Source organism: Protopterus annectens, chromosome 3.part0, assembly GCF_019279795.1.
Source record: "Protopterus annectens isolate FY-2018-M chromosome 3.part0, PAN1.0, whole genome shotgun sequence".
Lineage (NCBI taxonomy): Eukaryota > Metazoa > Chordata > Ceratodontiformes > Protopteridae > Protopterus > Protopterus annectens.
In genome coordinates, this window is record NC_056731.1 from 224988516 (window position 1) to 224999276 (window position 10761).

The 10761-nt window shown below is 41.9% G+C and overlaps 1 protein-coding gene across 1 annotated transcript in view; it reads left to right on the forward strand.

Annotated features, from left to right (window-relative positions):
- Nucleotides 1–10761, forward strand: part of LOC122796810 (ATP-dependent translocase ABCB1-like) — a 1504949-nt gene that overhangs the window by 788252 nt on the left and 705936 nt on the right. The gene's annotated exons all lie outside the window — the stretch shown is intronic.

Below are 10761 nucleotides of genomic sequence, written 5' to 3' on the forward strand. Positions count from 1 at the left end.
AGGGGTTTTGTTTAAGAGGCCTCCAAGAAAACTGATGGCCCCTCCTTGGGATCTTATTTTTGTGTTAGAGAAGCTAATACTCCTCCATTTGAACCAGCTAATCTGGCTGACTTGAGGTTATTAACATGGAAGGCAGTTTTACTAATTGCTCTGACTTTTGCAACAAATGCATCTAAGTTGCAAGCTTTTATTGTGAGTCAACCCTATTTGATTTTCCACAAGGGCAGAGTTTCTTTGAGAACTAATCCTTCTTTTATGCCTAAAGTTGTATTCACGTTTGCTTTAAGTGAAACTGTGTCTCCCCATTTTCTTTCCTGAACCTAAAATGAGGTAGAAAGGATACTATATTTCTTGGAAGTCCACTGACAACTCAGGTACTATCTTGGCAGAATTAAGTTTTTCATATCTTCAGATCAATTGTTCATTTCTCATGAAGGCAAGAAGGGACAACCTGTGTCAAAACAGACTATTTCCAAATAGTTGGCTAAGGCTATTACATTTTGTTATACTCACCTTAACAAATCTATTCCAGGCAAGGTCAATGCCCACTCTTCCAGGGCCATGGCTTCATTTATGGTTATTTGGAAAGAGTTAGATTCTAGAAGTATTCTAGAACCTGCTACTTGATCCTTTGTAGATACTTTAACAAAGCACTGTAAGCTTGATTCCTTTTCTAGGGCCATATCAGGTTCTGCTGTGACCATTCTCCAGGTACTCATAGACTGCTCTCCTTCCACATCCCAAATGTAGTAAGCTTGGCTAATCTACTCAAATAACTAAGAGTACAGCATCAGTGATCAACATGATAAACATAGTATATTTGTTTAAGTAAACTTACAGTAACAGTAAATGCTCAACTGATCACTGCAATAGTAGCCACTTCCCTCCACCCTTGGTTTTGGTGGTTTTTTAATGCCATGGTGTTAGGCCATTGCAGATGTCTTTTGTCTTCTTTTGTCTAACTTGAGAAGTTAGTGAATTCTGCTGAAGCAACAGTAAAAGTCCTCAGTATTTACCGTTTTTGAAGGCAAAATAATGGGATGCCACGAATTTCTGAGTGGCCCCTTCAATTCATGCTTTTTTTTAAAATTTTTATTTGCAATTTAAACTAATGGTTGGCATCATCACACATCACCAGCATATCGCGGAATGTCATTAACGTGCAGGGGTGTGTGTAATGACATCAGCTTCGTGAGGCAGTGCCTGACTGCCTGTTGGACTTGGAGACTGGGGCAGATGGGAGTTTCAAACCATGAGTAGTGACGACGTTGCACTAGTAGCTGTGTATCAGACTGCCTGCATGTCCCACAGTTTCTGTTCTTAGTTGCTGTTAAGAGAGACTGTGAATGTTTCTGTATCCAGATTCCAAGTAGTTATTTTCTTCTGCAAGGGTTTAGTCTCACTCATCTGCTTGCATCATTTTCGTTTCATTTACGCACTTGAAGCTAGTCAGTGTGTGTTGTAAACGGCAGCAGCCACAGCAGCTTAAAACTGGAGTGAAAAAAATGGCAAGTAATGGTAAAGATCGGTCGGGAAGGTTGTTGCAACAAGAAAGCATGCAGGTTGTGGAAGGAATCCAAATGGGAAGCAAATGCTGAGAATGAGGACATGCATATTTCTAGATCTGACAGGTTATGGGTATGAATAGTTAAGTGCAAAATTTGTTCATGAATCTCACAGCCCTTGAATGATATGCTCTGCAAGAGGAGGGAGCTTGATCTGGGAATGCAGTGCTCAGCACGGCTGCTGCACCAGCAGAGTCCCCAACTTCCAGTCCCTTCTGCCAGTGCTGCCACCAATTTGCTACCCCACCCCACTGTGGGAGAATGAGGTTGATGTTGCTGTGCTGTAATTGGACTGATGATCGTATGGGAGAGGATGAAGGTAAGGTAGCTGGACTGGGAAGTGGGGGCAGTACATTTCTGTCTGTTCAGGGGGAGGAGGGCTAGACCCACACAGTCCACCTAATTTAAGGGTCAGGTGAAATGAATGATGGATCAGAATGTCTGTGGTATTTTGTGTTTGTGAAGAAGGAATGCATTGCTGACACTTGAGATGTGAAGCACATCATTAGGCATGCAGATGGGAACTCTCTGAGCAAGAGGACATACTCATTTTAAGTTTTTTTACAATTCTGTAACAACCTGAAATGTAGTTTCACTTGCAGTTGATGCAAATGTGCATGCTTTTAAACCTCTTTTTTTCTGCTTGCAGGTGGCAGTTAATCTAAGCAGATCCTATTGTATTTGTGGGTTGAATGCCAAAGGTGCAGAACTGGTGTGTTGCTGGTAGGAGGCTTACCTGGATTGATGGGTGTGCATATCACATGACTGATTTATCCTCAGTTTACCTGCAGTCTGCACTCACACACTTCTGTATGCTGTAATAAACTGTTATGTGCTGTCACTAGATTGATTTACCATGCACCAATTTCCTTCCTGCAGGTACAGGCTGCATCCTTATTAGCTGGTTGAGGGTGTTATTAAGTTGTTGAAGGAACATGTGCTATTTTCTTATTGTATGGGTGTGCTTTAAAGAATGCCATCAATGCATACTCTTTACCGACATCTTAACCTAATTAATATTTTGTGCATGATTCTAATTACTGAAGTATTTATGTTTTCTCTATTCATTCTGTTTCCCATTGTTTATTATGTTGCTAAATTCCTGTCTACTTAAGTTGTATTATGCTTTTTTAAATTAACTTCATGTTATGCTTGTTCCATCAAGTTCGGGTCATGACTGGTCAACAGACCAGCCTTCTTACTTAGTCAACAGATAATTTATTTCATTTTAATGAATTAGTAATTATCGGGAAAATGTATGCTCCAATTATGTCTGACAAAGCCAAAAATATTGATGGGAGTGGGAAAAAAGGAACACAAATATGGACAGATTATCAATATTGCTCCTGGAATCTCAGATAGTTGCTAGAATAACAGATTTTGCATTATTACGTGTTTTCTAAGGGATATGAAGTCTGCAATTCAAATGTCTACCATTATTTGTTATTATTTAGTGACATCATCCCATAATTACATGACAGTGAGTGAGGTTGCATGATTATGCATGCAAATGTTATGTTAATTAGCACTCTGATTTTTGGCCAGTTGTGTCTGTCTACTTTTCATTTGCCTTTGTCCAGATTTTTGATGTTTCCAGGTTGAGAGGTATGGTGGTAGGACCACTTCTGCCACTCCAGTATCAAATCATTTGTAGGTGGTTTTCACACAGAACTTGGAGAAGTTGCACCTGCAGCTTAACTTATAGATCTGATGTTGTGTGTTCTGTCTGTTCCTTAATAGATGGGTTTCAGATTTGATCCTAGATTTGACTTTGGCCAATTCTAGACTTCTGTATGCTCTGCTCAGGCTCCTCCAGTTACCCATAATCACCTCTTGCCCCCAAGATTATTCAGAGCTCATTTGTCACTCATAGTGAACAGAAGTGGTCCACTCAGCTCAGGCTCGCCTCAGGTAAGTTACCTCTTTTATTACTTTTTGTAGTTATACTAAAAAAATTGTTCTGCTTGTCATGGAGTTCTTTTCCTAGTCTCTGGATAACCTTTCCTTTACCCTTAAACTGTTTGGTAAATGCAAGCAGTTTTATTCCATTTGTCTCACACCTTTTTTGGATTATCTTCCTTTCCTTCTCTTTCTCTCAGGTTACCTGCTATTGGGCATTTCTTCTTACCATTGCTGGTATTATGTTGTTGAGCTTACCATTAGGTTTTGAGTTTAATGTGTTGCTTGCAGCCACAAACTTCCCAATTTAGACACTCAGCAGAAATGTTTTTATTGCTTGAGTGCTGCCTATTTGGAGGAAAAGTACTCTGTTTGTATGGCCTTTGACCACTGGGCTATAACTGAATGTAGAAACAAGCTGGTTTTACAGGGATGTCTCCCTCCTTCTGCTGGAGAATCATCCAAATCTGTTTCTGTGTGGTCAGAAGCCTCCCTGTTTGTTATGACATTATCAAACAAATCTAGAGGAGAGAAGACTGACATGGCCAGGGACAAGGGCAAGGAGTCATGGAAGGGCTACACTGACCTCTCTCCTTCATCTCAATTGTCTTTGGCTCCCGCTTCAAAAAAGTCTACGTCATCAGATCCTACTCCTCCTTCAGATCCAATGCCAGTGCGATGTAGAATGCCACCTTTACCAGAGCTGAGGTATTTACTGGGGCCAACTTCTCCCTACCTGTACTCCCCTTTTCTCCAGGAGGAACCAGCGCAAAGGTGAGCAATACCCCCATCTACCTCATCCTCTGTCAGGCCTGTTAGATCCACCAGAAGTGTGGCAAAAGCAGGTGTGGATAGAATGATGAGGAAGTTCCTCATGACTCAAATTCAGCTAGGGGGTCTTTCAGCTCTGTCTCTCAGTGGCTCAGTGGACCTGTGTATTTTCACCTTTCAACCCTTCCTATGGTTGCTTCTACTCTGATCTGCCCACTGTCTTCAGGGTGTATTGATATGAAATTCCCTCAAGAGATGTCTGCATCAGATCCGAGATTATGGTCATCTTTGACTTCGGCGACTTCTGTGATTCCACCAGTTCTGAGTTCCCCTGATCTGGAAGGATCTTTGAGCTGAAGCTTTGGCACCAGCTCAGGGAGTAGGGGATTGACTTCAGAATTGTTGGAGCTGTCCATTCTGCCTATGGCTTTGGCATTTGATAGCACGGTTCTGGCATCAATCTCAAAACAGAGATGATCTGGTTTCCTTGAGCATCCAGTTATGGAGGTCTTGGCTCCTACCAGGATGATTCAGAGTTCTCCTTCAGCTTCCTCTTTTGACACAGTTGAGAGAGCTGTCTCCACATTGGGGAATCAAACCTTTTTCCTCTCTCGGCTCCATTCACCTAAAAGCTGAAAAGCATAAGCCCTGATCCTACACAATCTATCCCATTGGGGCAGCCAGTTCATATTAACCTTGAGATGTTCCACACCCAGCAGTTTTCCAAGCCTTCTCTGGAGCATCCCACTTCTGATGCTCCTTGGAAGCATTCATGTAAGAGGAGACACCTTGACTTGCCTCAGGAGTCCCTCACAAGACACCGATTTTGAAAAAGGGAAGGGATCCCCCAGATTACCACTTGAGGATGTCTCTTTTAGAGAGATCCTAGAGCTGTTGAGACAGAAAGGAGGTAGGTCTTCTGAAGCCCCCACCCAAAAGGAGTTGGTGATTTTTTCAGGCTTTTGGATCCATCTCAGCTACTTCTTTTGTAGTCCCTCCCACTGATGAGATGATCAACCTGATTTCTCAGCAGGCATGGAAGGAACCAGATGTGACAGAACCCATACAAAAAAGCCAGATAAATATCTTGTCACTCCATGTGACATACAGTTTTAGAGCAAAGGCCCAGCAGTGGACGCCATGATAGTGGAAGTGGCCACCAAAAGGGAACTCACTGAGAAAAACTTATCTATCTACTGCCTAACAGAGTCTAGGGATTTGGATAGATTTCAAAAGTGAGTCTGCACTTCAGCTACCTTTGCCTTAAGGTTATTGAATTATTTAGCACATATTACAAGGTTTCAGAGAGACTTGATGAAGCAGTTCTACAAATCTGTTTTGGGGTTCATATCTGCCGAGAGAAAAGAGTGGACTTGGACTTGCAGATGGCCACCCTTCAGTCCCTATCAAATGCCTCCATGTGTCTGATATTCAAAGAAACTGAGGCCACTTTGAAAGCTGCAGATTCAGGCATTATCATAAAGGGGTATGCTTGGATGCACTTGTGTGACTTTGTCAAGCCCTTCAAGGTATCCTTTAGTAATGCCCAGTATGATGATTCAACTAATTTCAGAACTAAGGTTAAATACATGCTCTCCAGAAGCCAACTGATGGGAAGACCCTTTCTGCCCTAGGAATGTGGTTTTCTACCCTTCAGAGGACCTTCTTTAAAGTCCTGAAGGGGCAAGAAGCCTGTTCCTGAAGTTTCAAGGTTTCTTCCCAGACACTTCTGGAGATAGATCCTCCCATGGCAGAGGCAGGAATATTAATGGCAGACATCCTCCTTGAGGCAGCAGAGGCATGCAAAACCAAGGCTTCAGGGGCCCTTTCTCTGAAACACTTTTGAATGGTTGCCTGACTGCTGCACTCTGGAGGCAGTCAGGAACACTTACCTCTGCACCCAGAAGCCTGGATATCCATCACACAAGATGTCTGGGTGTTGGCAGTCATTACAAGAGGCTACTCCATTCCCTTTATGTGTCTACCCCCACCACAAAAGAAAATTCCCAATGCTGCTAGACAAGTGAGTCATTCATGAGGTCAAACCAGATCAACAAGTATCTGGAACTTGCTCAAGATTCTTAGTACCAAAAAAGAATGGGGATATCAGGCCAGTTTTAGACCTTAATCACTCAGTCAGTATGTCAAACACACAAACTGCTGGATGGTCACATACAACTTGTCCTTTCTCTGTTTAGGAAAGATGATTGGATGTGCTTGATAGATCTTCAAGATGCCTACTACCACATCAGAATGGGCAGGTAGTTGAGAAGATTTCTTCATTTCCATCTGGGGGCCAGTCACTTCCATTTCAGAGCCTTGCCATTTGTACGACAGTGGTCACAGCTCACCTCAGACTGCAAGGGTTCTGTGTGTTCCCTTGCTTGGAAGACTGGGTCATCATTATCCTTACCAGACTTCTAATCCAGACCAGGGATTATCTGATCCATCTTTGCTTACTACTAGATATAACAGTGAATCATAAGAAATCCCATCTTTCTGTGGTACAGATTTTGGAGTTTATAGGGGCTCACTTAGATGCCACAACACATATAACAAGACTGCCAGTGAGTAGTAGGTCCACCCTGCTCAACCAGGCCAAACAGTTTCTAGCCTGTCAAATGACATTGACCAGATTGGCCTTTCAACCTTTGCGGTCAATGGTACCTTCCATTACCTTAGTTCCCTTGGCAAGATATTACATGAGAATTCTTCAGGGGGCACTGGCAGTTTAATGGTCCATCAGATATCAACCTATGAGTTTTTGGATTCATTTGACAAACATTTGCATGACTCAGATAAAATGGTGGATAAAATCCCATGAGGTTCCACAGTGCTGACCCTTTGCCCCTAACCATCTCAATGCCACAGTGACCACAGATGCTTCCCAGCTATGGTGGGGGGAGGTGCATCACATGGGGAAAGATGATCCAGTGAACATGGTCTTCCTCCAAAGCCAGACTTTACACCAGTGTCTTAAAGATGCAGGCATTCCCCCTAGCATTGCATGCCTTTCAGGATGTCCTTCCTGTAGGAATGATTTATATCCACACAGACAGATAACATGACAGTAGGCTGGTACATCAAAAAGCAAGGGAGAACACAGTCTTACCCACTGTGTCAAGAAGCCATGAGAGTCTAGCATTGGGCAATATCTTCCTGATAGCAATGCACATACCTGGAAAGTCCAGTGTTGTAGTGGGCAGGTTGAGCAGGTCAATTCTGTTACCTCACAAGTAGTCTCTCATTCCAACATTTACAAAACTAATTTTTCACCAGTGGGGTCAACCATGTTGTGATCTTTTTGCTTGTCCCATCAACTCCAAATTTAGCAGGTTATTTACCCTGATCTCTCCAAAGGGGGAGTCATCGATATATGCTCTAATGCATGTCTGACTCCCTGGTCTTCTCTATGCCTTTCCTATTACTCCACTTATCCAAAACTTCTTATAGAATGCTTTGCAGAGGAAGATCTTGGACATCCTCATTGCCTCATTGATGTGGTTCGCCTTTCTCTGGCCTTACTTGATAGGCCCACCTTGGGTGCTGGACCCTGATCTGGATCTTTTCTCTCACCCATCCGTCATGCCTCACCTGGACATTCCAGCCCTCAGATTAACCACTTGTTTTTTCTGCTTCCAATGATAGCTAGTTAGTCCAGACTTTCTTCCCAAATTATTCACATTCCCATTTCTTCCCTGAGACCATCTACCAGAAATGTTTATAAGAGTAAGTGGAAATGATTTTCTGTCTGGGCATCTCAAAGGAATCTGGATCTTTTTTGGCTCATATTCCAGCAATTCTGGATTTCATAGCTTCTGTTTTCCATGATGTGGACAGTAATTCTACTACTAAAGTTCAATTAGCAGCTATTTCAGATATTCACATTGTTGGGGAAACCATTCTACCTGAGCATGCCAGAAACAATGTAAAGTCTTTTTGAGAAGTACCTTCCTGCTTGGACCACCACTTAGAGTTCCTATCCTGCTTTGGGATATGACTATTTTGCTCCAAGCTTTGACCCAGGCACCCTTTGAACCTGCTGCCAAAGTGGACATGAACATTTTGGCTGGAAAACCCTCTTTCTAGTTCCTATTACCTCAGCCTGGATAGTGTCTGAACTTCAAGCTCTGTCATATAAACCTCTGTACATTATCTTTCACAAGGACAGGGTGTCTTTACAGACTACTCCATCTTTCATACCCAAGGTGGTTACTGACACATCTTGAAATCTGTGCATCAAGCCACCAGTTTTCTTTCCAAATTTGTCAAAGTAGAATATATGCTTCCTCCGTTGAACATGTATCGTCAGCTACATTTTTTCCTCCATTGTGCTAAAACTTTCAGAAAAACAAACCATCTTTTTGTCTCCTTTTCCCAATTTAAGCTGGGACAAGGCATTGTGAAAGAATCCTTAGCTAGATGGTTGCTGACTGTATTTCTTACTTATATAAGGAAAAAGGCTTGACTTTTCCCAGACCTGCCAAGGCTGAAGCTAGTAAGATCTGTCTAAGTCTTCACGGCCTTCTTTACAAGGGCCTCAGTTGTTATTTGTACTGCTGCCACCTGGTCTAACATTCACAAATTAATTTCTCATTATAAGCTGGATCTGCTATCCAGGGATAGGTCAGCCTTTGGCTCAGCAATCCTGTGGAATATCCATCCGTGAGACCACCCTGAGAGCTAAGTAGCTGGGGACTCTGTCCCACTGGTTGAGGAACAGATGGAACAGACAACATCAGATACAACAGATCTGTTTTGTCTGTTTCCATCCTTCCTCAATTCCCCTTCCATTTCATGGCAGATCATTAGCAGTGTGCTTCTGGTATGACAGTATGACCTGCCCTTGTCCAGGATTAGAGCTCCAGAACTGTACTCAATTTCACACACCCCTTTTTGGGCTGCATTATGTTTTTTTTCATTATTTTCAACCAGGATTATGTTCTAGGGTTAGGGACAAAATCAATCTAAGTTAATCTTAGGGACAAGAGGGAATTATTGGTAAGGAGAAGAGCCTGACCTGAGGATCCACAAGTCTCAAAGCATCCGAAGTCTGATCCAAGATCGTATCTGAAACTCATGTGTTGAGAAAGGATGGAAACAGACAACAGAGATCTGTCATTATGGTAAATACATATCTTTCATTTTTAAGATATCACTGCTTACTATTTTGCATCTTCTGCTAAATAAATGATTGTGGAATTTTAGGCAGCACAATAGGAAGATTCAGAAGTAGGTTCATAGGTAGGTACTAGGCTATTGGCCTTAGGGCCTATATAAGCCTAGCCAAAAAGGTACCCTGGCTTTCGCCACCCAAGAAAATTATTTTCCTTTGCCCCTGTCAAGCAGAACCACAGAAGTGATCCCCGGGGTGAATTTCCTTTTACCCATCCAGTCATCAAGATTATAGGTTCATAGGTAGGTACTAGGCCTAAGTATTGCATTATAAGGGCCTGAAGGGTAAATTGTTTGGGTTAGTGATGACTGCAGATGAAATTACCACCAATCCCAGTTTTGTGAACAGGTTGAGCTAAAAGCCACATTCAGCAAACTTGAAACAAAGTTTTTTTATTTTTGCAGGGGCAAGCTCCTGCACCCCCCAAAACAGGGGAAGATCTCCCACACCTCTAACTTATATATGCTAACTCCATAATCGCACTACAGTAGAGAAAATGACAAACTCTTTTGAGAATGGTTTTCTGCGTAATCTCTTTATGGTATTGGACTCACTGTGTTAGTCATCAAATAGCTGTCACTTTCCCAGTTTTTCAGTCCTATTCTCATGCTTTGAAGTAGTAATTTGTTTTTATTAGTCTTTGTTTACCATTTAGGACCGCACTAAAACTAATGATTGTACTATGACTTGTTGAGTTATATAACTCAATGAGGCACTAACTCACTGAACACAACAGACCCAGATATTGACCTGAAAAAAATTTAATGTAAGCATTTTTGTAGGGAAGCAATCCCCCCCCCCCCCACAAACTTACATATACCATCTCTTCAGTTACATAAATATGATGAACAAAGAAGTCTCCCAAAAGAAAGGAATCACTGATGACATACACTTAAAAGCTGTACCAGTAGTGATTTCTTATGGAAAACAGAAACTGGAAAGTTCAGTTTCATTGGGTTGAACTCTGCAAGTTGATTCCTCCAGTAGCTAGCACTCGATGAGAAGAAGGGAATCTGAATAAAAAAGCTGTTATCATGGATGACACTGGAGCTACATCAGTGATAGGAGCTTGCACTTCAATTCTAAATAACTGATAGGTGTGATAAATTTTATTTTGTGTGTGTGAGACAAGTACTACGATTAAGTTAACTTCAGGCACTATTGCTTTAGCTCACTAATCTGTATGCCATGATGAGGTAAATTGCATACCTCCTCTATTTCCAAGGGCCTTAGAATTTTCAAACTGGTTATGGCTGCAGTACATAACTAAAAAGTACTTTTTGGAATTGTACATAATTTAACCCATCCCTTTGACAACTGTTTCAAAACAGAGCTACAATTTATCAGTAA